The 24,735-nt window shown below is 38.3% G+C and overlaps 1 protein-coding gene and 1 long non-coding RNA gene across 2 annotated transcripts in view; one reads left to right on the forward strand and one right to left on the reverse strand.

Moving 5' to 3' along the window:
- The window catches only part of LOC116698386 (ephrin type-A receptor 6-like), a 183,515-nt gene that overhangs the window by 56,506 nt on the left and 102,274 nt on the right, over nucleotides 1-24,735 (forward strand).
- Nucleotides 1,180-18,734, reverse strand: LOC116698388 (uncharacterized). The gene is made up of 3 exons (XR_004334206.1): nucleotides 18,723-18,734; nucleotides 13,266-13,272; nucleotides 1,180-1,268 (listed from the first exon to the last, which is right to left on the reverse strand). It is a non-coding gene; the product is annotated as an uncharacterized LOC116698388 (long non-coding RNA).

Genomic DNA, 24,735 nt, shown 5'->3' on the forward strand with positions numbered 1-24,735 from the left:
ATTGGTTGTTTCCTGCAAAAGCAGCAGACCTGCATTCTACAGTCAGACTTGACAAAATTATTGTATGTTGTTGTTTATAGACAACAGTCTATAAGCCAATGTAACATTCTTCTTGTTAAATGGTTGTATTGTTAAGAGTCTCAGAACTCCCTCCACAACACTGTGGATGAGGGTCTGGCTAGTCCACCCACCATTCCAGGATCGGGGAAAAACGTGCCAGGGTTAAACTGGCATTTGTTATGTGGGGTCCGGTGTTACTGTAACACTCACAAACACACACACACATACACACACATTTAATTGATATTTAGTCTTATTTTCCTTACCTTCTCATTCAAGGCCAGGGCTATTTTTGTACAACCAGCTCTCAAATGAACTTGACAAAGTTGATCTTGCTGCAGCAGCGGCGGCCAACAGTTCGAGATTTTTTTAACGCAGTAGATTCAGATCTTCTCGAACTTTCGCGTGCTTCCACATCCTGCGCAACTAAGGATCCCCCAGGAACATTCATCAAAAACTATAGCTTAAGCCTACCTAGATGTGCATGCACGAGCGGTGTGCGATGGTTGATTGACAACAAGATTAAGCAGCTGAACAAGAATATGTCCGTATTCCGATTGTTTGCATCTCAGCTCCTCCAAGATGAAATAGACATGCCATTTCAAAAATCTTTAACTTATTGTCAGAAAACATCACATTTATCAAATTTTAAGTGACATATTTCCAGTAGGTAACTGACTGCAAGCAGGCATAACCAGACACAAATGAGCAGGCTTATGTGCCGGGGCTGTGACCGCTGTGAAGTGCCGAACCACAGTGTCAAAATAGTCTTGGGAAGGAATTTGTTTTGGTGTTACGTGTTCGATCAAAAATTGTTTTAGTCATGCAACAAAAAATTCAGATGGGACAGATAGTCTAGCTAGCTGTCTGGATTTACCCTGCAGAGATCTGAGGAGCAGTTAACCATTGTCCTAATAAATCCACCAAAATTTAAAATGCCAACAGGGAGAAAGTGAAAGGTAATAGACATCCGGCCAAAAAGAGTGACATCCAGCAGAATTTACGCCGGCAATGGAGCAATCCCAGAAGTGGAACGTCTTAGATATAGACTATATTAAACCATGGCCTGGGTGAATACTCAGTTCTGGTTGGCTGCAGGGTATCCATTAAAAAGTGATGTAGGACACCTACTAAAGGACTTCTGGTGAAACTGACTGTTTACTGTTCTAAATAAATGTGCAACATTAAAATAAAAAGGAAATGTGAATCTGACAGCTGACAGTAACATTACACGTCACGGATAAAATTGTTCGTAATAGTCGTTATATTGTTTTGGCGACCATGACATGGCAGGATGGCTAGCTTTTAAATTATTTTTCTGATGGTCAACTGTACACAGTGTCATTGACTTTGGATTTTGCCAAAGCGTTAGCTTTTTGACTCATAGCTTAGCTGAAGTGTACGAGCTGAGCGGAATTTACATTTTCTGGAGGAGTGAACAACTTTTAGTCTGGTCCTGCCAGACTCTCGTACATTTCATTTGTAAGAGTCTGGCCACTTTCCATTGACAGGTTTTAACTTCCTTGAAGGCGGTTATTGCCATAACCACTCACTAACATTTGGTCGTAACGTATGTCATGCGCCTGTGCAACAAGAGGGAGACCGACAAGGCTTATATTTAGCATTAGCGTCGCTAGCGTAAACCTTAGCCAACTCCTTCACCACTAACGGAGCAAGCTGGAAAATTAAACTTTTCCTGAACCCCGTGGGGAGGAGTGCCACAACATCATGGCCACCAACAAAACTCATCATAGCTTGTTTTTCTCGTGCTTTATCTTCTGGATATTTGGCAGCGTTGCCACAGCGGACCAAATGGCTTTGCTCACATCTTTTTCCGCCGCCGTTACGGAACTACAACTCTAGCGCATGTCCTCACCGTCCTCGTTCTCAGCCACTCCCTCTGTTCACTGATTGGAATGCCAAAAATGTGGCTAGAGAAAACACAACACTATACGTGAACTCAGGAGTAGTGCTGAAGGGTTTGGGATAGGGAAATTTGATTTGACTAAAGATTCATATTTGGTACTGACATATTTGTAAACAACTGTGTGTGTGTTTGTCTAGAAGTTCCACTTTGAGTCTTTGGCACTTGATTTGATAATTGCTGGTTTCTGAAGAACACCCATAAACACCAACAAATAGGTAAAAAATATCAAAATGGAGTAACACACATAAAGTGACAATCAGCAGCAAGCTAAGACACACAAAGAAGTAAAAACTGTCTAGGAACACAGTAGGGGTGTGCAAAAAAACGTATTCGTATTTGAAACACAATTCAAGCTCTAATGATTCAAAATCGATTCATAGAATTCCAAAAATCGATTCATTTCACCTTTTTTTTGTATGCCTGCTGCAATCACATGACACATAGATAGATAGAAAGATAGATAGATAGATAGATAGATAGATAGATAGATAGATAGATAGATAGATAGATAGATAGATAGATAGATAGATAGATATTGTCTTGATCCCCAAGGGGAAATTCAAGTCGCTTACAGACATCACACACAACATACACATACATCATAACAGGATTTTAAAATTAAAAATTAAAAACAAATCCACATGAATATATGGAAATAAATAAACATACATGCATACATACATACATACATACATACATACATGGGAAAAGTAACTACATTTACATACTATGAATCAGTTTTTTAATCAAGAATTGTTTTTGAATTGAAAATCGATATTGATTGAATCGTGGCATTTTCTGAATCGCACACCCCGAGAACATACTGTCTTGTCTAAATGTCTGAGATGTGTTGAACTGAGAAGGAGAGCATGTTGATAGGGGTGTGTGTGTGTGTGTGTGTGTTTGTGTGTGTTTTCACATGCATGAGCGTCCATTCTCTATTTGCTCATTTACATTGTATTTTAATTATTTTTTTCTCCAAATCGGTGGTGCTTTACCTTCCACTGTCTTTTTTTAAATCCATCACTTGATGAGCATTAGAGGCTCTTATGTTGTCGCTCTTCAAGCTGTAATTGAGAACAAATGTGGAGAGGGAGAGTGTTTAATTGGGGTTGTCAAGCAGGGGGGCGGGTTTTTTGGGCACCTAGAGATCTCTTCATCTCTTCGCATTTTTACAGTTTAAAGAATAAATTATGCAGATTGCAGTTTTTCCGAGTCCTAGTTGCGATGTGAACTTGCGGTGACTTTTGCTTGGCGTCCCCCCCCTTTTCGCTGAGAGTTACTTCAAAGCTGGGAAGTGATCAAAGACAGTTGAAAAAAATAAATTCCCCAACGTACCGGCACCCTGCATGCATGCATACAGCTCCTGCCTGTCTCAAAACCACATACTCTCTCATTCAAAAAAGAAAAGCAAGCGACACCGTGTGATGTTTTTCTTTCTACTGTTTGTGTCTCCTCGAGCACATTCCTGTCAAATATTGCAACATTTCAATTGATTTTCCTTTTTTCTCACATGTGTGTGTTCTATTTTAATACGTAAGAGACCAAGAGACTGAATTAGACATTAAAGTTATGTATATCACGACATGGCCCAGATAAGACATCACAGGGCTGGATTGAAGAGCAGACTTGTCACAAATGAAAGTACATTTTAGGAGCTGGAGACAGCTCCTCCCTAGCAAAAAAAAAAAGAGAAAAAACAGGGGTTATTGGGGGTTCAGATTCAATGAGGACTGTGTTTCGTCTCAGTCGCAGTTTGTTTTCTTCGGCAGGCATAAAGTAATAGAGTAGGGCTGTGTAATTCATTGAATTTCGATTTCAATTTTGATTTTGGCCCCCAACTATCACCAAAATAGTATAATGGAGAAATCTCCCAGCAGTCAAGGGGGCAAGTCATGTACATCCGCTGCAATTTAAAAACTCAGCGCGAGATGGCAGATGGAGGGCAACCACAGCAGTGTTTGGTGAGCAAAAAAGGTAAAACCAACTCTGTTGTCTGGGAAGAGTTAACCTTCGCTAACCCTGCGGTCCCTTTGCCCCTGTCCCCCCCGCTGTAGTAGATGTTGTATTCCCCCAACACGCTGTATTCACTTACTTTTTAAAAGCATTTCCACCTAGGTGCATAGGTCAACCGCTCAAAACCAACATGAAAAAACATCGTAACGTTCCCTCAGCATTTAGTTTTTTTGTTAAACTGTGTGTAAAATGAGTCAACATGAGTTATGTAATGTTATTACCGTCTAATGTATGTAATGTAGGTACCGTCTATGTGCTGGGTTTTTCCTTGGGTAGCTAGTAAATAAGCCCACTGAGGGCAACATTATTGTTCATATTTTAGCACAATGTTTTGTAATGACAGTAGGCTAGCAGTTGTCATAGTGAGTGAAATTGTGATGTGTAATGCAATATTGTGTATCTGGAATTGTTAATTAGCTGTGTAAAGTTATGTGTGACATCTGTAAAAGCTGAACCGACTCACAGAAGTAAAAGAGATTTTATTCATCTCCAAAGACTTTCTGTGAGATAAAGGACATTAAAAGATTATACACTGGACAGTAGCTATTATATCCAAAGGTTAATGAGTAATCGTGTTAAGTAATTATGATTTCAATATTGACCAAAATAACCGTGATTATTATTTTTTCAGCCCTATAATAGAGGTAATACAATTGTGTCCAATAATTAAAACGTGTACATGTTAATCTGCCATGTAAAAAATGAATGACTTCTAAGCAGCCCTCATTAGTGACAGGGTTGGAGAGAGGGTTTTAAAAGTTATTGTATTGTTCTATCCAAATCCAGACTAATGCACAAGCTAGCTCCACACCTGTACACAGAGATCAATGCCCTTTGGTCAATCTCAGTACCACCCTGTTCCTGCATTCACCTCATCGTTGCATTTCTTTTCCTTAGGGCAAAGATTATTTTAGCGCTCAAATGATGTGACTTTTGTTGAATACAAGTAAAACATTTTCTAATCCAAATAGTTTTGTATTGTATATTACATGCAATACCTCAGACATCAGTGTCACATTTTGACAAAACATGCGGCTGTAATTAATTAGCAATTTGTTGAAAGATTGAAACATTTGTTTCAGTCTGGCTCAGAAAGTGACTGTGTTTTCTTGTCCATTAACTCAATGGGCTTTTATTTTCATACTGCCACAGGTCTGGCAGCAGTGCAATTGCAGAAGCAATGGCCGCTTGTTGTTTTCCTTGCACATGGACCTGTTTTCTGGCTCTGAACTAACCTCCTTGCGCCAAGGTGATTTGAGCTGCAAATATAAGCTTGTGATTTCGCAAAACAGACAGAAAACTGCAATTTGTTTAATTTGTTTCATCAATTTTTGTTGGCATTAAACTGTACTGTTCCCCCCTGCTCAAGCCACCTTAAAAATTTGAACAATCATAAAATTCATGTGTACAATTTAATGTTTTAACATATTGCTGGGATGTAATTTAAATATGTTGTTACTTCACAACATACTGATAACATAGACATAGATTCCACTGCTGTACTCAAATAGTATTTGAGCACAGCAGCAGTCCTGAGCTCTATCAAAGCTATCTTGACATTATTAACCAAGAAACCAAGATTACAATCTCCATTTTCTCTGGAAAATTAAGAAATCTTCAGTCATGTCAATGCAATTATCAAGGTGAGTTTTTAGTTTTGCTGCCTACGGGCAATTGCGTCTCACAGGATTTGCAGTAGTGGCATTGTTGTGAACACGAACGTGTATGGAGCCGAGGCAGTGACTATATTATGGTATTAAAAAATAATGTGGCATTAAAAAACTAATCTAATTAAAACACTTGAAAATTAAAATACAAATTTTAATTGAAAAAAGTTCCACTGAAAAATGGAACACAGGCATTCAAAAAATCCAAGCTCCCACTGAATAATAATTGATAATTGTAACACACTTGTTTACTTTTTGTTGATGCACTTTAGGTTTCGACACATTTCATTTGAAGTGCCAAAATATTAAGTAACTCCATTGACTCAAATATTGTATGAGAACAGCAAAACAGCCAGTGTTTCCTAAAGCATAAATTCAGCCCAAAGGGGGTCATTGTCATTGAGAACATTCTTTGGGGACAGTGTATTTGTTGTTTTTTTAAATCTGATGGTCTAATGAAATGCTTTGCTGCAATTCATATGTTGCCATTTGACAGAATATGTACGAGTATCTATTTCCACTTTTACAAAAATGTCAGCACAGTGACAGTACTTTCGTTGATACTCTTCCTCACCCCATAAGAGGCAGATGACCCCAGGGTTTGAAAGGCTTTAACTAGCAGTAGGTGTCTCTCAATCTGCCGGACTGCAGCAGCCAAGCTTGTTAGTCACACTGGTGGAATTGCACGCGCGCACGCGCCACACACACCACACACACACCACACAACACACACACACACACACACACACACACACACACACACAAACACCACATGGATAGACTTAATCCAGCCATTGAACAGGGCAAGCAGCGATAGCAGAACGTGGGTCAGTTCCAGAGAAGACCGCGATGTGGAACCTTTCCCCACGGGGTGGATTGAGGTCTGAACTTTGGCTGAACCCCCCCCCCTCATAAAAAAATAGTCGTTTGAATTAATGCCGACAACTTCATTAATCAGGCTAAACGTAGGCTTAAGCCGTAGGAAGAGTTATTTGGACTTGGAAATAGAAGTAGCTGTAATTGGGTTTTCTTCATGGTGAGATTAACTAGGGAGGCGAAAGTTTAAAGCTGAAGAGCACGAAAGGATGGTGGCTCACTCCTTTCATGGTGTGTATTTCACATTTCTTAGGAATTACATTTCCTTGTAGAAATGTTTAAGGGGTGGATTTAAGACGCTATGTTTTAAGTCCGTTTTGTACATGCATCTGTTCTTGTACCAGTTGAGTGTATACTCACTTGTTATTCTTTTGCTAGCTGATTAAGATGATTTCCAAAACTAGTTAAAAAAAAAAAAAAAAAAAGTTTAAAGATGCATGATTGGGTAATGCCAATTATTTTGGCTTGAAAGTCAAATAGTAAAGTGTTGACCTGATTTTACAGTGTCATGTAGGAAATGAACTGATTTATTCAGTTACAGGAAGGTGATCTAAATGCTGCTAGAGGTGATAATCACTTCAGACTCATGAGATCAGACTGTAATGGCTTCCACTTGTCTTGCCAGGTAAGATAATAATGGTATTACTGCCCCTATGGATGCCGCTCATCTCATTGGTTTAAACAGCTCCATCTGTGGGATTATTGAGTCACCACATTTTGTGTAATGATTTCAATGTGTTCGGTTATGGAGAAGAAGTAATAAAGGTTGATGGAGGACAATGAAAAGGGGAATGTACAAAACAAGTGTGCATGCTTTACATACATGTATTGTATATTCATTTTCCTGTGCATACACAAAGATGTTTTACTTTTACTGGTTTCACTCCTGTACAGATTTAAAGTTGCAAAATAAGTGGTAGTGCTTGGCCACAAATCAGCTGAACATTAGAATATTGCTTTTAGTGGAGCAATTTCAAAATATCATTACTCTTTGTAATAGTAACACTCTGCACCATTAGGCTTCAGCAACTAGTCAAATGGATGGTTCCTCTGAAATCCATTGAAACCCCCTAAAATGCAAAGTGGCTTTTTATACCACAGTAAAGGCCAACAGTTACAGAGACAAAAAGAGCAATTTGCATTGCTATATATTTGTGTGTGCGAGTGTGTGTGTCTGCCTGTTTGTCTGTCTGTCTGTCTGTCTGTGTATTTCTTTCTCATATTCTGTGCCTTGCGTTTGTATGTGGTTGCGAGTTCTTATTATCTATCAAAAGCTGCAGCTAGCAGGCAGCTCATCCCACTCAAGCTGATGTATGCTTATTGGGCAGCCAGAGGCAGAAACTGAAGACCTGATTTATAAACCAATACAGCTTGTTTTATAAGGGATTGATCTGCTGGTGTCTCCATCAGTGAAACATTCGCCTTGTCTTTATTCAGAGTGACAGCAGGTAATAAAGGTATGGCGGTGAAAGAGAATGACGAAAGTGTTTACAATTACACTGCTTTGTGCCATCACCTTTTTTGACATTCATAAATTACCCTGCATTCCAGACATGTCAAAAAGTTCCTAACTTTTCTGTACCAGGAAAACACAATAAAGCCAGCCATAAACTGGAAGCATACACTCCTATTATTTATAACCAGGTTATAAAATAAGGATCTAATAAAATACAATAGAAATGTGATTTATAGATACAACACTAATACTGTTACGTTTTCCATAATAGCAATAGTTTTGTAATAGAGGGGATTCTGTGATACCTGAATATTTCAGTAGTCATTCATGATACATGATAACTGTATTATCTCTCAAAAATGTAAATTTCAAAATTTAAAACAAGGAATGGATCATATGCAGTGTCTTCTGCTTTACTTTTGCTTATTATTTGCAAAAATCATGCTTTGTACTGACAAACTCACATTAAGGTCCATCAGTAGCTTTTCTTGAGCTTTTCATCATAGCACATTAATCTTCCTCAGCTGATGGAGTTTTCGCGTGGAATGGCAGATGTTTTTTTAAAAACTTTTATGACAACATGGATCCCTTCTAAGCCATTCATGTTGACTTAAAAGCTTACATTCAAAGTTTTATTTTTGACCTTGAAAGGTCAATGCATTATTCAAATATAAAACCTTTATAAAAAGGCTGAACTACACCTCTGCCCCAGTCTTCTAAAAGAAGGTGTCACAGTACTGTTGCTATGCCATGCCATATTGCAAGAGAATAATTTCATTTTCATTTTTCATTTTAATTACCTTATTCATTTGTCTTCAGTGGCAAAAATGCAATATTCTCTCCATTTTAGTAGTGGAGTGCGTAGCTCACTTACCTGTTACCATATCCAATCAATGTGAATGCATGAATACATATTTTAAGCATTTCTATGTTTGACACCCTCCTTAGGGCTGCATCACACTTAAGATTAGTCCTAACAGTTATGGTGTAAAGCTTTTTTGATAGATGTGCATTTCTTGTCGAAGCTTGTCTATGCTTAGAATAAGTTTGTTAAAGGAGCCCCTTCCTCCTGAGAGTTAACAGCAGCAAGACAGGATCATGGACAGTGATTAACATTATGTGGGTGTCAGGGCACCCGAAGACCCCAGGGTGTCAGACCCAAACCTCTGCACCTGACTACCGTCTGTTCGCTGTCTCACAAAAACACGTTGATGACACACACAAACACACTCACACACAGACACACACACACAACTTCACAGAGAATCAATGAAGAGGCCACCTACTGCCCATATGGTTCTCTCTCACCTTTTCTCTTTGTTTCTCTCCTTTCAATCAACCCGAGTTAAAAAGAAATGGTGATGTAAGTGAGAAACACCAGTGTTTTTTTTTAAGCTCTAGACAACACAAGAACACACACACTCACTCTTAGTATTGAAGTGGAAATGGTTCAGAAGTATCTGAGAGTGTAAGTATAAGTGTTTGTGTGAGTGTTAGTGTGAACGTGAGTGTGAGTGTGAGTGTGAGCGTATGAGCGTGTGCGTGTATGTGTGTGTGTGTGTGTGTGTGTGTGTGTGTGTGTGTGTGTGTGTGTGTGTGTCTGCACTAATCCAACTGATACTGATTTCTCTCTTTAGATACCATGATTTCCCCTTGATTTGTTGACACTGGGACATATTGTTTGATATTTCCACATTTTGTAATTTAGCTATCAATACCAGCATTTAATTAATTTTTTTAATTGAGGTCTGACATTGATCCTTATATTTACACCACAACCTCATGTTATTGCTACTGTATTAAAGCACAGTTTTTTATGGCGATTGTGATTGAAGGATGGTTTAATAAAACAATTAAGTTCCAGTCCACATAGTAACCATTAACTAAACAATTTAGATTTATTCAGTTGATCCCTTTGTTCCTGGTCAGCAAAAAAAAACTTTGAATAGAAGTTGTATGAAAGCAATCCTTTCAGAGACATGATTGACAGCTGGTTGACATCCTGACATGTGGGTGTACGTTTGTCATACGATCTAACTTATAGTGTCTTAAAAAATAAATCGTGAGTAAGAAATTGGCTAATGTTACCTCTGTCACGCTGCTGTATAACCTAGTCTCTTTCCCCACCTGCTTGTCCTCTTTTTATCAGTTTTGGCTGTCACATAGAGAAATCCAATGTTTTCAGTACAGTAGCATATATTCCTGCCGAGATCTTGAAGCAGATGGTATGTTAATAACTTTACTTTCCTAAAGGTGTGATTAGTCATTTGAAACTAGACTAAACAGCAGCACACTACAAAATGAAGGTCTAATGCTTTTCTTAGATTTATAGTTTTTGAACACCTTGCTTTTTTTCTTTCGGTAAGCAAACAATAGAGACCTCGGTCATGTTTCATTAGACATATTATGCGGCGCCTAAAACCTAATTGAATATTGTCGTATACACACCAGGAGGACGGATGCATAGGGGAATTAAGTCCTTGCAAATGAAGTTGGTGGACTACTGCAAACTGTCAGCACTAACTTTATCACTGTCTTTGACCAAACATATTTTTAATAACTACCTACCTACCGCTGAGGAGTTCATTACCTTCATTTGTAAGTCTGCAAAGGAAAACTGTTTATCTTCTTTAGGACACACTGGTTCAAACTAGGCTTGCGTGATTAATCGTTATAAAATTGCAATCTTGATTCACCCTGTTCACGAATACATTTTTAAATACCTTTATTTTTTCAATTTTTTGAATGGTTTGAATCGTGGAAGAGAATTGTGATATCAATTATAATAAATAAAAAATTGTGATTCATATTTTTTCCCCGAATCTTGCAGGCCTATCACAAACCTAGAAATGATTATGTTGATTTGTGAGAATGGGGCAGCTGGGGAAGCTCCATGTAGAAATAGTATGTTAAACTAAAAGCTATTTTATCATCTAGTCTAATACTGGGAAGTAATGTCACCTTTTCAAATTCGTTCAAAGGCTTTATCTGAATTTTTTGATTGAGGTACCTTCATATTTTAAGTTTTTAAGTGACAGAAAATAAATACAATCTGCATTTGGTGTGTTTATCATTTAAAAACACAGAAGTTGATTTTTGCAAATATTACAGATGAAAATATCACTTTTACAGAAGAATTTGTGCATAATCCGTATGTATAACAGTTTAAATCCTTGTAGTATAACATAAATAATTAAAAACAGGTAGGCTATATTTGTAAGTGTGAACATCTGTGTGTCGTCATGCTTGTCTCTATACAGGAGCATAGCCTGGTTCTGTACCGTGTCCTTTGTTCTAGGTGCTGGCAAAGGCACAAAGAAAGGTCGCAGGGTTTGAATTAATGCTGCAGTGATGCTGTCCCTGCATGCTCAGTTGTCATCACCTTACACACTGAACATAAGACACTAGATAACACACTAGATATTGTTCAACACTGTTTTTTTTTTATATCAACTCTGCCTTTTCTAGCAAAAAGAGAATTTGTCTGTCTTTTGTTACAGTGAAGCAGAAGCAGAGAGACAGAGTGTGTGCGCTCCTTTGCACTATGATCAGTTTCTGTATGCAGACAATTTCCTCCCATCTGCAGTTTGCTCTACAGGAGTAATGTCACAGGTCTAAAGAGACAAGGCGGAGCACAGGTCTCTAGCATCGCACTGGGTTCCACTCAAGGAGGTTGCTCCGGAGTGCAGTAAAGGGAAGGCGTCAGCCTCTGGGAAATCCAGCAGGCAAGAGAAGATAAGACAGAGGAAAGGGAAACGAACAATGGCTGTGGCTGATTAATTGAAGGGCTTTTAGACTTCTGTTTGAAATGGTTTGCTGCTGCTCGGGTGCACAGGCGGGTCACTAACTGGAAAACAGGTGTTTTTTTCAGAATCACACTAATTATAGTTTTCAGGATGGATGGCAGTTCCTGATACCTTCAATAAAGTTGTTAAATGTTTTTTTTGTGAGTGCATTAACAATGGTTGTCTCCATCTGTGCATCTTTGCACCATCACTTATTAGTTTGTGACCACTTGCTGCATAAATGGTCAGGTTACTGAGAAAAGGCAAGGTGGGAAACTCAAGTGATTCTTGTTAAGGTAGTATAAAGACGTGCAGTAAGCAAATGCCTGTATCAGTTAAACTCTTACAGATTCTATACAATTTAAAGATGCTACTATATATATCTGGCTTTGTATTCCATTTCACAAAATGTATCCATCCAGAACATATTTACAGACTGCTGTCACATTTTTATTGATTTTTTTGGAGGGGGGGGGGGTTGTTTAGTATTGAATTGCCCGTTTTAGCTCATCTCCAACAAAACGATATGAAGTGAGCTTTGCATACAGTCAATCTGCCTTTCCATCGCTTCTAAGCAATCCCACAGATGGTGGGCTGTCCAGTAACTGCAATGTTGCTGAACAGCGCACACACACACACACACACACACACACACACATACACACAGAAGAGAAACACACTTAGTGTTCTGATTTGTCTGTCTGATAGTGCTGTCAGTGAGACTGGATGTCCGAGAGAAGGAATCTATTACAGGATCGATTCAGCCATGCAATTAGGTGGCAATGGGAATTTCTCATTTCACTTTTCTCTCTGTAACTGTCGTCTCTCGGGAGCTTTCAAGGAGGGATAAAGTGATATATTGTGACGTCTGGCATAGGAATAAAAAAGGATTTTAGAAAAAGCGTGTGTGCAGTTCCTGTGTTCCTGTGACGGATGTGGGAGGTGTTTATGCTATCTATAAATGCACATAAAGAAAGAAGTGGTAGATAGGATCATATTTATGTCAGTTGGAGAGTAAGATGCGCACATTTATGACTTATTTACTTTGTAATTTGGCTGTTACTCATCCTTTTCTTCAGACTGCTCATCCTCCTGCTGCTCAAATTTTATGCTCTATTTCTCATTATTTAAGAATTTCTCATTAATTGGCAATATTTCTCCTACACTTGCTTTTTAATTGGCATCACTGACACAAATAGATAAATAAATTTTGTGAAAGATGTCAAAGTTTGGAAACGAGCTGAACGCTTCTTCTGATTTACATCACAGGCATTTGTGTATGTGTGATGTACGCGTGTGTGCGTGTGTGTGTGTGTGTGTGTTTGTACTGAAATGAAAGCCTTCCTAAATCATCCAATCCTAACACATTCATGTTGTTGGCAATCACTCAATCTCAAAGTGCTGTTCTTTCTCAGTCGTGCGAGAACAGCAAGTTGTAACACAACTTTTTAAAAACTTTTCAGTTTAAATATGAAAACTGATTATCTCTTTTACTATATGAGTGCTGTTTGTTATGGCAAAAATAATTAAGTTTAGTGTAGCCGCACTTTTGGTCGCATCACATGACGTATTTCTGGTGCTAAGGGGATGCACACTGATTGTTGTAGATCTGACGTCATATGTGAGATTAAATCTAACTGAAAAGGATTTATATAAGCCTGTTTTAAGTTTTCCAAAGTTAAGTTTTAAAGTCCTTTGGAAGGACATTCAGTATGACCTTTTTAGCAGCTAATCATCATAAAAACATGCCCACATATTGTGTACTGCTGAAGATTCACATGACTTAATTGGTCGGCATTGACAGTCCAAAGATTTACATCCCCATATACCAAGAAAATTGCCAAGCCATCAGCAGTGTCAAGCTGAGTGGAAGATTTATCTGATTTCCTCTTGTCACTATGTAGTCCTACGTACCTAATGGCAGTGAGAGTTTTGTATCAAGACAGCGCCTGGCAGGATGGAAGAGGAGAAATTTAATCAAGCTTCCTCTGCTGGCTAATTAAAATCTTCTCCCCCGCTCTGTCATTAAGCATGTTTTAACAGAAAGACAGGAGAGAAGGTAGCCTGGGAGTTTTCCTTTTGCAACTCTCCTGCAGTAGATGTAGGTGTGTGCTGGTGGTGGGTGTAGATACATTACGCGTGAGACTGCCCATGTCTGTGTTTGTATGTCTGTGTTCATGAGTGTTTCTATGTCAGTGCCACTTCTCACCATAGGTTTCCCTATACTCTGTGTTGTTCTGATTAAATTGGACCTAAGGGGGTCATTCTGAAAACACACATACACACAACTGCTCCTCAAAAAAACAGAAATAGTCTTTCCCAATATTCATTCTTCTCCACACCCTCTATGCGCCTGTGGATAGGCTAATGGGCTACGGCATCATCCTCTGACACGAGACATTTTTTTTAATATGTTTGAACTGCTGGAATACTCCACCGGGGTTTAATTTTGAGGGAATTGCACTGACATATACTTAATTAAATGCCTTTACCATGCCATGTTGTCTTATATTTGCATTTTATTTAGAGATGGAGCTACTCTGTTAACTCTGTTGTGATTTACAGTTAAGCTCCTCACTTCACTATACAGTGAGACATTCAGCTTTTTAAGTAGCAGAGATAGGGGCTGGCTCAAGGGAGCTTTTTGGCTCAGTGAACTTGTTGAAGCACTGCACATTCAACAACTTTTAAATTATTTCATAATGCTTATTTTTATATACAGTATGTCTGCTGGAGGGAGTACCTAGCCCGAGAGACTTTGCCACTGTATTAAACTTTATTATGCAGGCTTTGAGCTGCATGTAGGCAAATACAATAAGCAGTGCCCTGTGGTGCCTGCGGTGTGAAGCTAAAATACTAAAGCAATAAACTATTTAAAAATGGGGAAAACCTCATATTTGGCTCTGGAGTTACTTAATTTGTGCACTCACATTCAGCTCCTTAGTCTACCTCTCCAGTCAACAACTGTAGTGTCATGGCAGCTTGGTTGATGCTGTACAAAATGTTTGCAGGTTAATGTATATTCAGCACCATGTAGCCACAATGACCTTGGTTCCACTCCTGCCATATTGTCAAACCATCCCCAATGATGATCCCCAATGTTCCCCCTATATTGTCATTAGGTTTTGTTTGTATGTTTTTATTCATATTTTATTTTAATTTTTTATATTTCATTTGGAACCTTATTCAAAGACTCATGACGGGATAAAAGCTTTGAAAGTTAAATTATTCTTAATGTGGTAGATGGCAATTATGGAAAATTTGTCCTTTAGTTCACAAGCTTTTTCATTTTTTATTTATTATACAGGAAAAGAATAAAAGTAACATTAAGTTACAGTTTAAACAGGCCTGACTCAGTTTAAAAACTGGTTTCCAGCTGGTTCCTGTTCTGCAGAAACATAGAGCTTGTCGGAAGGCAAGAAAATTCTTTGATTTAAAATAAAAATTAAAGAATTGACATTGCTTCTCCTCGTTGTTTTTTCCCTCTGTATATATTTACAATACATAGTGCTTTAAATTAACTACCATTTATTTTTAAAGTGATCCAAAGGTGAATTGAATGGTTTTATCAACATTCAAGTGTTCAGAAAGCAGTTTTAGTGAAAATTGACGTCTAAGACCTGACGTCTTAAACCAAAAAGGAACATCATTTTGTCTACTGGTGTACAGCAGTGCATTGAAATCAACAAAAGCTGCTTCGCTGCTAAACTGCATTGCAGCGACGGTACTAACACTGAAGCCCTCACTAATGCTATGTAACTAACATCTGTAGTCAAAACAGTTATCTATCTCATCTATCTCTATCTCTAAATATGACATAAATCCTTGATCTGGAGAGAACACGGAAACATTGAATTTACAAGACTGTTGCATTAGCAGTATCTGTATGATAGACTGTGATAGGAATGGCCCCTTGCGGTGGATCCATTTAACCATAAGAAGCCACATTGCCTCGGACCAACAGCGTCCAGCAGCGCCAGAGACAGCTTTAATTTGGTAGCTGGCGGTCAACATGATTAGTGGACTGCAGGAGGCATTTTCTAAGTGGACTAACTGCCTCAGTTGTCCACGGTGTGGGAGGAGAGAAGCACAGAACAAGCTATGAGAAGATTGTTAAGGCAGATACACAGAGACTGAAGATTATATTTGGAGCTGCTCTTGACAGGTGTTATTTGTGTTATTTTAGGAGATCATGTGAGTAGAGGTTTTCTGCTTGGTTTTTTCAATGCACGTTAACAGCACATTTAGTATGCATAAACCTTGCTGGCTATTCAAAACATAAGAAAAGAGGTATGACATGCACATAATGCACAATGTTTTTTACATATTACACGTTGGAAGATATATTCTATAAGCGCACACACCATTCACACATTTATTTCATATGCAAGCAGAAGCACAGCCACTGCTTAATTTTCCAGTTGGCAGGGAGTTGATGTGTTCAGATATGATTTATTGATCATGTTGAGCACATTAGCTTACCCACTGTGTTCAGTTAAAAAGCAATAACACATTTCACACCCTGTGTTCCATGGGAATGCAATAACACTAAAGTAATTACGCAAACTGGGGACAGCGGTGTGACGTGTAAAAGCCTGATCTGTGTGCCGTCTTGTATTGGAAGTAATATGCAGATATTTGATTCATTCATACACCTTATCTCTCCCCATTCACTGACTAATAAGCCATAGGGCAGTGACTCTTTACATGGCAGAGCAACCCAGCTAATGGCTAATTGTCTTATTCTTGTCAATGATACTCTCCTTATGCTTTCATGTTTAAAACGACTGCCTAATTTAATAATATTAGGGATCAGAATCATCAACAAGAAACAGTTAGAGTTGTGATTATAGACTCAGCATGTCATACTAACATTCACCCATCTTTAGATTCATCTGGGGAGAAACTGGGACACACATGCCTCTCAGAACAGAAGGCAAAGCATACCAGACTGCAATGGCTTTCAAGTCCAACTTTTGCTCCACTGGAGAATTTGCATTTATCCAAAACAGTTACGTGACTGGTTCCATTAAGTATCAATCCCAGACCTTTTTTTATCAAGTGTCTACATGTTGCAACCCAATTCAAGATTTAATAAATACCCTGCTTGTACACAACTGTATTAGTCTCAAGGCTAACGGTACTATTACTAACGGTTCAAAACTTGCAACAAACAATTTGTGTTTAAACATAATCATCAACTAGTTCTTGCATGCATCTTTTTTTGGCCCTATCTGTAGGAGGGCCATGTGTTAAAAACTTGTTTATCACGTTTATTATTTGTTGCTTACAGTATATTGTGCACAAATGGTGTTTTTTCCTGAATAGTCATGTTTCATCCACAAACTAACACACACAGAAAACCTTGGTCCAGATAATATTCCAATATAGGAGTGTGGTGTCTGGCTCCCTGTGCAAAAACAATAAAGTGGCAATGTACATTGTACTGTGTGCACTGTGCTGAAAGCATTGCTGAAATAAGAGGATTGTAACCAAAGCCATAACTGCAGGCTTTTATAACTTGTAAAAGAGACTTCTATAATGGCCTTACTCAGAGAACTGGTGGCTTAGCATTTTACTTCTGTCCTCAAAATATTACATTGACTTTAGGATTCTTTAGCTTGTCTGTAAAGGACTGAATGGCTTTGTTCTAACATTGTTCTAACCTCATGTCATTTTGCAACCGTCTTCTTGTCCCAATTGTTCCATTTGGTGATCTCTGCTGAAGCTGCTTTTTATATTTATTACGACTGCGGTACCAGAATTAATTAATTGGCCGTTTTAAGTATTGAGTACAGAAAAAATGCCTAAGGTGTAAATCATTGTCAGTGAGCCAATAAGCATGCAGCATGAACCCATATCTAACGATGTTGATGATGGGCTGTCTAATGTCACACATCGTATGGACTCGCAGGATAAACTATTGGATTTGATTGAACTAATTGATTTCACATGATTGGTATTGAATAAATTGTTTAGGAACCTGTATTGAAGTCCCGTTATTGGTATCAGTACCGCTATCGAAATGTTTTGAACGATACCCAGCATTAAAATGTATACTCCAGTCGCGAAGGCAGCCTTCCTGAGGACCTGAAATGTGTTCAGTCTCTTAATCTTTTCTCTGTTGCCTCCTTGGAATCAATATTCCCTCTTTATTACTGAATAGTTTGTGCAGATCGATGTAAATGAATCTTTTCTAATGTACAGTACATCTTGTAAAATATTTTCATTATTGGTTTTTCATCAGATTTCTTATTTTCTTTTATCTAGACCATGTTCTCCAATGTTTGAAATGTAATATGAATAGATTTTGCCCTGTTTTGCCTTAACTTCACATAGAAAGCATCGTCACCCCCAGGTTAAGTTGTGACATTTTATTATTTTTCATAGCCAGTGAAGAAATTAAATTATAAAACCACAAAACCTGAGAGTTGCAGAAGTCCCCCTGAATCCTCCCTGCATACAAATATAATTCAACTGTTCTTTCTGTCCACAAACACAAGCCTAGCCGTGAATACACACACATTCGCGTCTCTACACATTTTGAAGTCTCTGCATTTTTGCCACTCTTGGTAGGTCTCACATTGGGCCAATCTGTATTAATTTTTCCTCATCATATGCTGTTATCGCTCCATAATAAAAAACATATTAAACTAAAATGAAAAGAATAGCAAAGGATTTGAGGAAATGTAGCATCCATCAGCTTTTTTCCCTTCTCTCCCATCTGTGGTAATTGATATTTGAGGCCTCGTTTTGCGCCTTGGACTTCTTTTCTTGAAATGAGCTTTTGGAGCGCAGAGAAAACAGCTGAGGCGGTGGAAATGGAATTGGTTGTGTGTCGGTGCATGAGAGAGTGGGATTATCCCAGCGTAATGTCAGACTTATTAAACACTATTAGACTCCATAGATCAGAGAAGGATCTGAAAAAGATATACTTCCAGCTCGTCTTTGTGTGGAAGTGTGTGTAAATTAGGATTATATGCCCATAAATTTGTTTATTGATCCAGTAAAGGTGTTCCAACTCTGATACAATGCAATATGTTTCAGCATGTATTATAAAAATTATAGTAGGTAGAAGTAATTATATAAAACATTCATATATATATATAATATACTTGGCTGCACAACAGTTTCACTTTGACTTTGTAATCGTATGTATAGAAATGATTTCACTAGAGACAAACACGCTTTTGTGTAAAATATGTTTTATGTTTAGGTGGTCTGTGTAGAGCCGGCTGCTATTCTGTTGTTCAATGTAGAGTTAACACTGGCTATTTATCAAAAAAGAGAAATCAAAGCAATGAAAAATACTCCTATAAAAGTAGTATCAATATTACAGTAACAAACGCATATTCATGATCAGCTGAGACTTGTTTTCACTGACTGGTTGTAGTGCGCTCCCCAAGGGATGTCTTTCTTATTTTAGCCAAACTGTAACACGTAGTACATGATCACACACAGCCTCAGACGTCTCGCCATGCATCTTATCATTCAAGTGAAAAAAAAGCTGCTGTTGGAGAATCGGAGAGGGGGAGGGTTACTACCACGGCCAAAATGTTCTGTGCCTATCTGCTGAACCTGAAAGCAAGTTCAACTCCTAATACTTGGCTCTTAGAGCAGCAGAAAGAAGCATGTTTGTGTTTGTGGTTTGTGTTTTGTACTCAACATTTAGAATATTAATATAGGTAAAGAACTATTTGTAAGATATTGTGGAGTAATGTCATCCTGACTAGAGAATGGCTTTTCAAGTATTGGGGAACATTCTGTGAGAGCCATTTGAAAGCAATCCCAGAATGTCGTTTTTTTAGTAATTTGAGTATAGAATGTTTTATGACACGTTCTTGACATTGTCATGGAACTCTTATGTAGACAAATGTAACTTATTATAATATACAGAAAACACACACTGACCTGCCCCTGGCCTTGGGATGATGTGAACTCACACCTATAAGCACAGTTCCATACCCTTGACACCTCATTTTGAACCAAGAAGCTAACGTTTCCTTCCCTCCACAGATCAGAGTAGAAAACTTCCTCTCACTCAACATAACCCACAAAACATAATTTGTAGAATATTTAATTGCCAGCCTCCGGGACAAATATACAATTAAGAATTTGAATGCCGCCATTTCAGCAGCTAATTAGTCCATATAGGAGTGTATTAAAATGTCTTTACCAGACTGAGAGGACTACAAAGAGTGTGAATGTGTAGACTGAGCGAAACGCTTGTACGTAACTACTACAATTGGCAGGCAAGGCAAACTGGCAAATGCTTCCTGGTAGTCCCATGCAGGCACACTCCATCATCCCAGATGACTACACTCGGAGTGATTTCCGCCCTTTGCTAAGCAAGTTAAAGGGTAACCACTGTTTTTTTCAACCCTATTTTCCTATGTTTTTGTGTTTATGTGACTGATGGGAACAGCAATCTTTGAAATTGGTCCAAGTATTAAAGGTGCTGTAGGTAAGATCGACAAATTCTTCAAGTCCCTCCCCCCTTTTAAATGCCAAAACCCCCACAAGGGAGAATGAATGTGTGTGCATGAGCAGTGATTGCCATTGACATTGATTAGGGCCTCTGAACATGGAGCTGTAGACTTTTATAAATCGCACTACAGGCTGTAGGTGGTGCCAGAGGAGCTTTTTTTTTTTTTTTTTTTAATTACCTTTATATGCAGTAGTTCTACTCGAACATAGGGTCAATTTCAGCAAATTTCACTGAAAGTTAGTTCAATAAGGCTTACCTACTGCACCTTTAAGTGAGATTGCTGCAGTTGGCAGATACAAGCTACAATGAAAGTGAATAAGGCAATTGTCCAGCTTGTATTAACCCTCACAAAAGTGCTTTTTTGCCACTGCCAGGCTCCGATAAAAATTGTAATTGTCTGACAACATTGTGGAAAGGATTTCTAAGGAGTTTGACATTCCTAGTAAAGAGTAAGCTCCTTTTTTTAAATATAAAACATCTATAAAAGCTTTCACTAAACCCACCGGACTCCATGTAAATAATCAGTAATTTTAGCATTGTAAAAATACATATATTCAGAATGAAAATCCGTTTTTGGTCATCCTTTTCACTTTTCCAACCATCAGAAATCTAGTTTTGGTTGAGATAAACATATAATTTATCGATTTACATTGTTAAATATGATGGCTCTATACATGCTAAAAGTATTAATTTTTAAATGGAGTCTGGTGGGTTTAGCACCAGTGACTTCAGAGTTGTTTCTGGTTTTAAAACAAATGTCTCAAAGAGGTTTTAATAGTCTATCTCTGAAGGGAGCCTTTCCATAACGTTGTCAGACACAAACATTAATTATTAAATTGCCATGTATAAGGTAAGTTTGGGTTTCCCTCCTGGAGCTGCTGTCCCTGCACCCAACCCATAAGCGGACGAAGGTGCGTGGACAACTGCCTTAAAATCTTAAAATCTAGCTTGTTTAGCTGCTGCCAACCGCACCGATGATGATAATAAAACTGAACCAATGTCAAAGATTGTTTTTCCCTTCAGTCACTTAGACACTATAACATAGGAAAATATGTTGAAAAAAAAAGTAGTTCCCCTTTAACCAAGTCAGAACCGCACCTGGACCAGACAGGCTTATTGTGTGCGATAGCCTGCGAACCATAAAGTAAAGCAAGTGCAGTACAGTGTCAAACAAGTCAAAATTAAATTGCAATTATGAATTTAAACTAAAGTTTCAGTTTTTTAAACTTCAATTTAAACTTAGCCTTTTATGTTATCATTATATTTAACATTTTCTCTGGTTCCCCATATGGGCCAAAGATGGTGGTACTTTGGACTCCAGCTAGCTGCCATACATAGCTGGAGTCCCCCTACTCTTGAGCAAGGAATGGGCAGCCCCCTCACTCTGACACCCCTCCATTTAGTGCATGTATAGGTACTGAGCATGTGTGTAATTCAGGCCTGTGTGTAATAACAACAGCTGCCAGCACAGTGTAAAAAATCTGTTTTAGTTACAATTTTTAGTCTTTTCAAATATCTGCATGCCAGAGAAGATCACACTTCTCCCAGAGGAAGCTGAAAGATGCAAGAGTGTAATCAAATCTATTTTTTACTTCTATTTTGCCAATCAGGGTGGACCTTGCGCTCATTCGTTTAGGAACAATTTTTAAAAAAAATTAGCAATGTGACAGCAAGATTTTCTTGCTAACCACATGCATGTGTTGACAGCCCTACAGCTGCTTCTCATATACGTATACTTATATGTTTGTAATATCACTATCTTCATCATTATTTATTTCATCTTTTTGTTTTCTGGAATCTAAAAGTGGTCTGTTTTGAAATATACCAACTTATCTGAGAAGAATGCATGTGGGACACTCAAAAACATAGACTTCTAAATGTTATTTGTTCATGAGATATACTCAAGGACCCAGCTTGTCTCAAAGTGAAAAATGTTATCAAATCTGTACAAGGATGTGTTCATAGTTCAACATCTTGATGCTCATTATATACAGTATTTGTAATATACTTTTTTGCATCAGTAAATATGTTTCTCTTATCCAATCACTTGATTGGATTTAAGCCTGTTTTCATGTCTGAGAGAGAGAGACCAAAGGGATTTAATTAACTGATCCATTTTAATTTCACTCAAGCTCCATTATGGTGTTGTTGATGTTACTAAAGGGTTGCCATGTCATTATTCCACTCCTCTGCTGTTTTTGAGAAGACAATGCTGTTGTTTATTTTCCACAAGAAGGCCTTTCTGCTAATGAAACCTCTGCTAAAGATGGTTTGTTGTCAATTTAACAGCGTGTTAAAAGCACAATCGGCATCAATCATGCGGAAGGGAAGCCGCGAATGAGGGATAAGTTGGAGGCTAAGTCATGCTAATCTTTAAAACACCTTATAATAATAAGTTAATTAGGCCTACATTCACATTGACATGCATTCTCTCATCTTCAGAGCCATAGCCTTGTGATTTTCATAATTAAACTCAGTAAGAGTGAAAAGAGGGGGATCAATATGAATGTAAGGCAGACTATTTTAGAGGCAGTGAATGAAGGGTTGTACCATAAAGGAATCCCAGAAACCTCTGCTGGTTTGGTGGAGATCACAGATTCACGAACTGCATTTCTGTTTCCGCCACATTTGTATATGGTGTCTGCTAAACTGACATTCACGTACAGTAACAAAAGCGTAATACAAATGCCTCTGGCAGAGCAAGAGGCCGAGAAGCAACACAGTTGAGGAGTAGAGGTGAAGTGGACGTAAATGGGTAGTATTGGGAAAGGATTGACACACACAAGAAATAAGCACTAAAGGTCACCTGGCTGTAGCTCATAGCATACACCAATGAGAGTGTTATTGATCTTCTCATCTTACTCTTGGCAATAAAGGGAATTTTCCTGAATGTCAGACTATTTGTTTGAGACTTCTTGCTCTGGACCAAAGGGTTAAAAAGACAACGCAACCAATTGACATCACCAGCTTGCATGGCAACAAGTGTCACATTCCACTGGTAGTTGATGGGGTCGGTGGCCACTATAGCCAACGATAAGCACTATCATAGATTTACTGTTGTGATTATGCATTACAGATATCCTAATACAGGTCAGCCCTGGAGCCAGTCAGGACATTATCTCAGCAGTCAAGCTCAGACTATAAAAACACTGCTTTACTGTCCTTCCCAAGCCTCTTCCAGCTACCGTTTTGTCTCCGCAGTAAGATTTAGAGAGGAGCTCTGCTCTCTTTCTGAGTTATTTGATGTCTGCTGCTTTAAAGTTTACTACTCGGTTAGTTAATTTGGCAAGACTCTCGCTATGCTGCTATAAACATTGCCGTAAAGGGATCAGTGAGGCTGACCTCTGTAAAGACCATAAAAAGATCTTTGTCTCTAATAATGCCACTGATATATAAGTGATGGCTGCCTCTGAATGAGCCCACCCCGCACTGTCTTTGGTGAAGCCTGGCTTAAGCCAGCTTAAGCTCTTTAGCGTATTTTGTCTTTTCCTTTTTATAGCATTGTCTGATTGTTACTTAGCTTTTTCTGTATTTGTTTCCCTCTCACCTTCATCTACCTTTCAATTTCAAAATTCAGTGTACCAATGCATTATAAAAACTGGTAGTCAACATTGAAACTTTGTTTGTTGACAACCGATCATACAAAAAGACAAAAAAATAAACATGTCTATTGATGCCAGGTCTCTCTCTTGTTACTGTAATCAATCTTCATGGAGTGTAGAAATAAAAGGCCCTTCATTTCACTGAAACAAACTGTTTGATTTTGTTACACCAGATTGTCTAATCTGTAAGTACTTTCTTGTGATGTAAGGATTAAAGAGGACACATGCTTGTTGATGAGCTGCATGTCCTAAAATTTATAATAACTGAAAAAGATGTGGTGACGGCAAACACAGGACTGACAGTGTTGCAATTTTGTTTGATTTTTAGGGAATACCTATCTTTCCACTTTTCAACAGTAGGCTAACAGATAAGTTAAAGGTAAGCTGTAGAGTTTTTTTGACCACAAGTAGCTCAATGGAGCAGTCATTTTGTGAGCCATTCCCTGTTTGGTTTGCAGTGGTAGAATGTAGTTACTGTACTTCATTCCTTTTGGGGTAATTGTACTTTAGTATTTCTATTTCACGCTGCTTTATACTCCAATACATTTCAGACAGAAATATAGTAGGCCTACTTCTTTTTCAAAACTTGTTTTTGAAAAATAGACTTTTTGAAAACCAAATCTTGTTTTAATAAAGAAATCTGATTCCAGGGCTATGAGTGTTTTTTTTTCTTAAGTCAATCGCAAAGCGCTGAAAATACAGCAGCTTCTCTCTGCAATCTGAGGGCAAGCGCCATGCGAGAGTTCTCCTCCACTGCAAACACAGCCCATTACGGCGCATCATTCACCTGCATCAGCCGAGGCTGGCTTTAAACTCTGTGGTGTGTAGGTTTAACTCTCTTATGATATCTAGACCTCT

This window comes from Etheostoma spectabile, chromosome 11 (assembly GCF_008692095.1).
Source record: "Etheostoma spectabile isolate EspeVRDwgs_2016 chromosome 11, UIUC_Espe_1.0, whole genome shotgun sequence".
Classification (NCBI taxonomy): domain Eukaryota; kingdom Metazoa; phylum Chordata; class Actinopteri; order Perciformes; family Percidae; genus Etheostoma; species Etheostoma spectabile.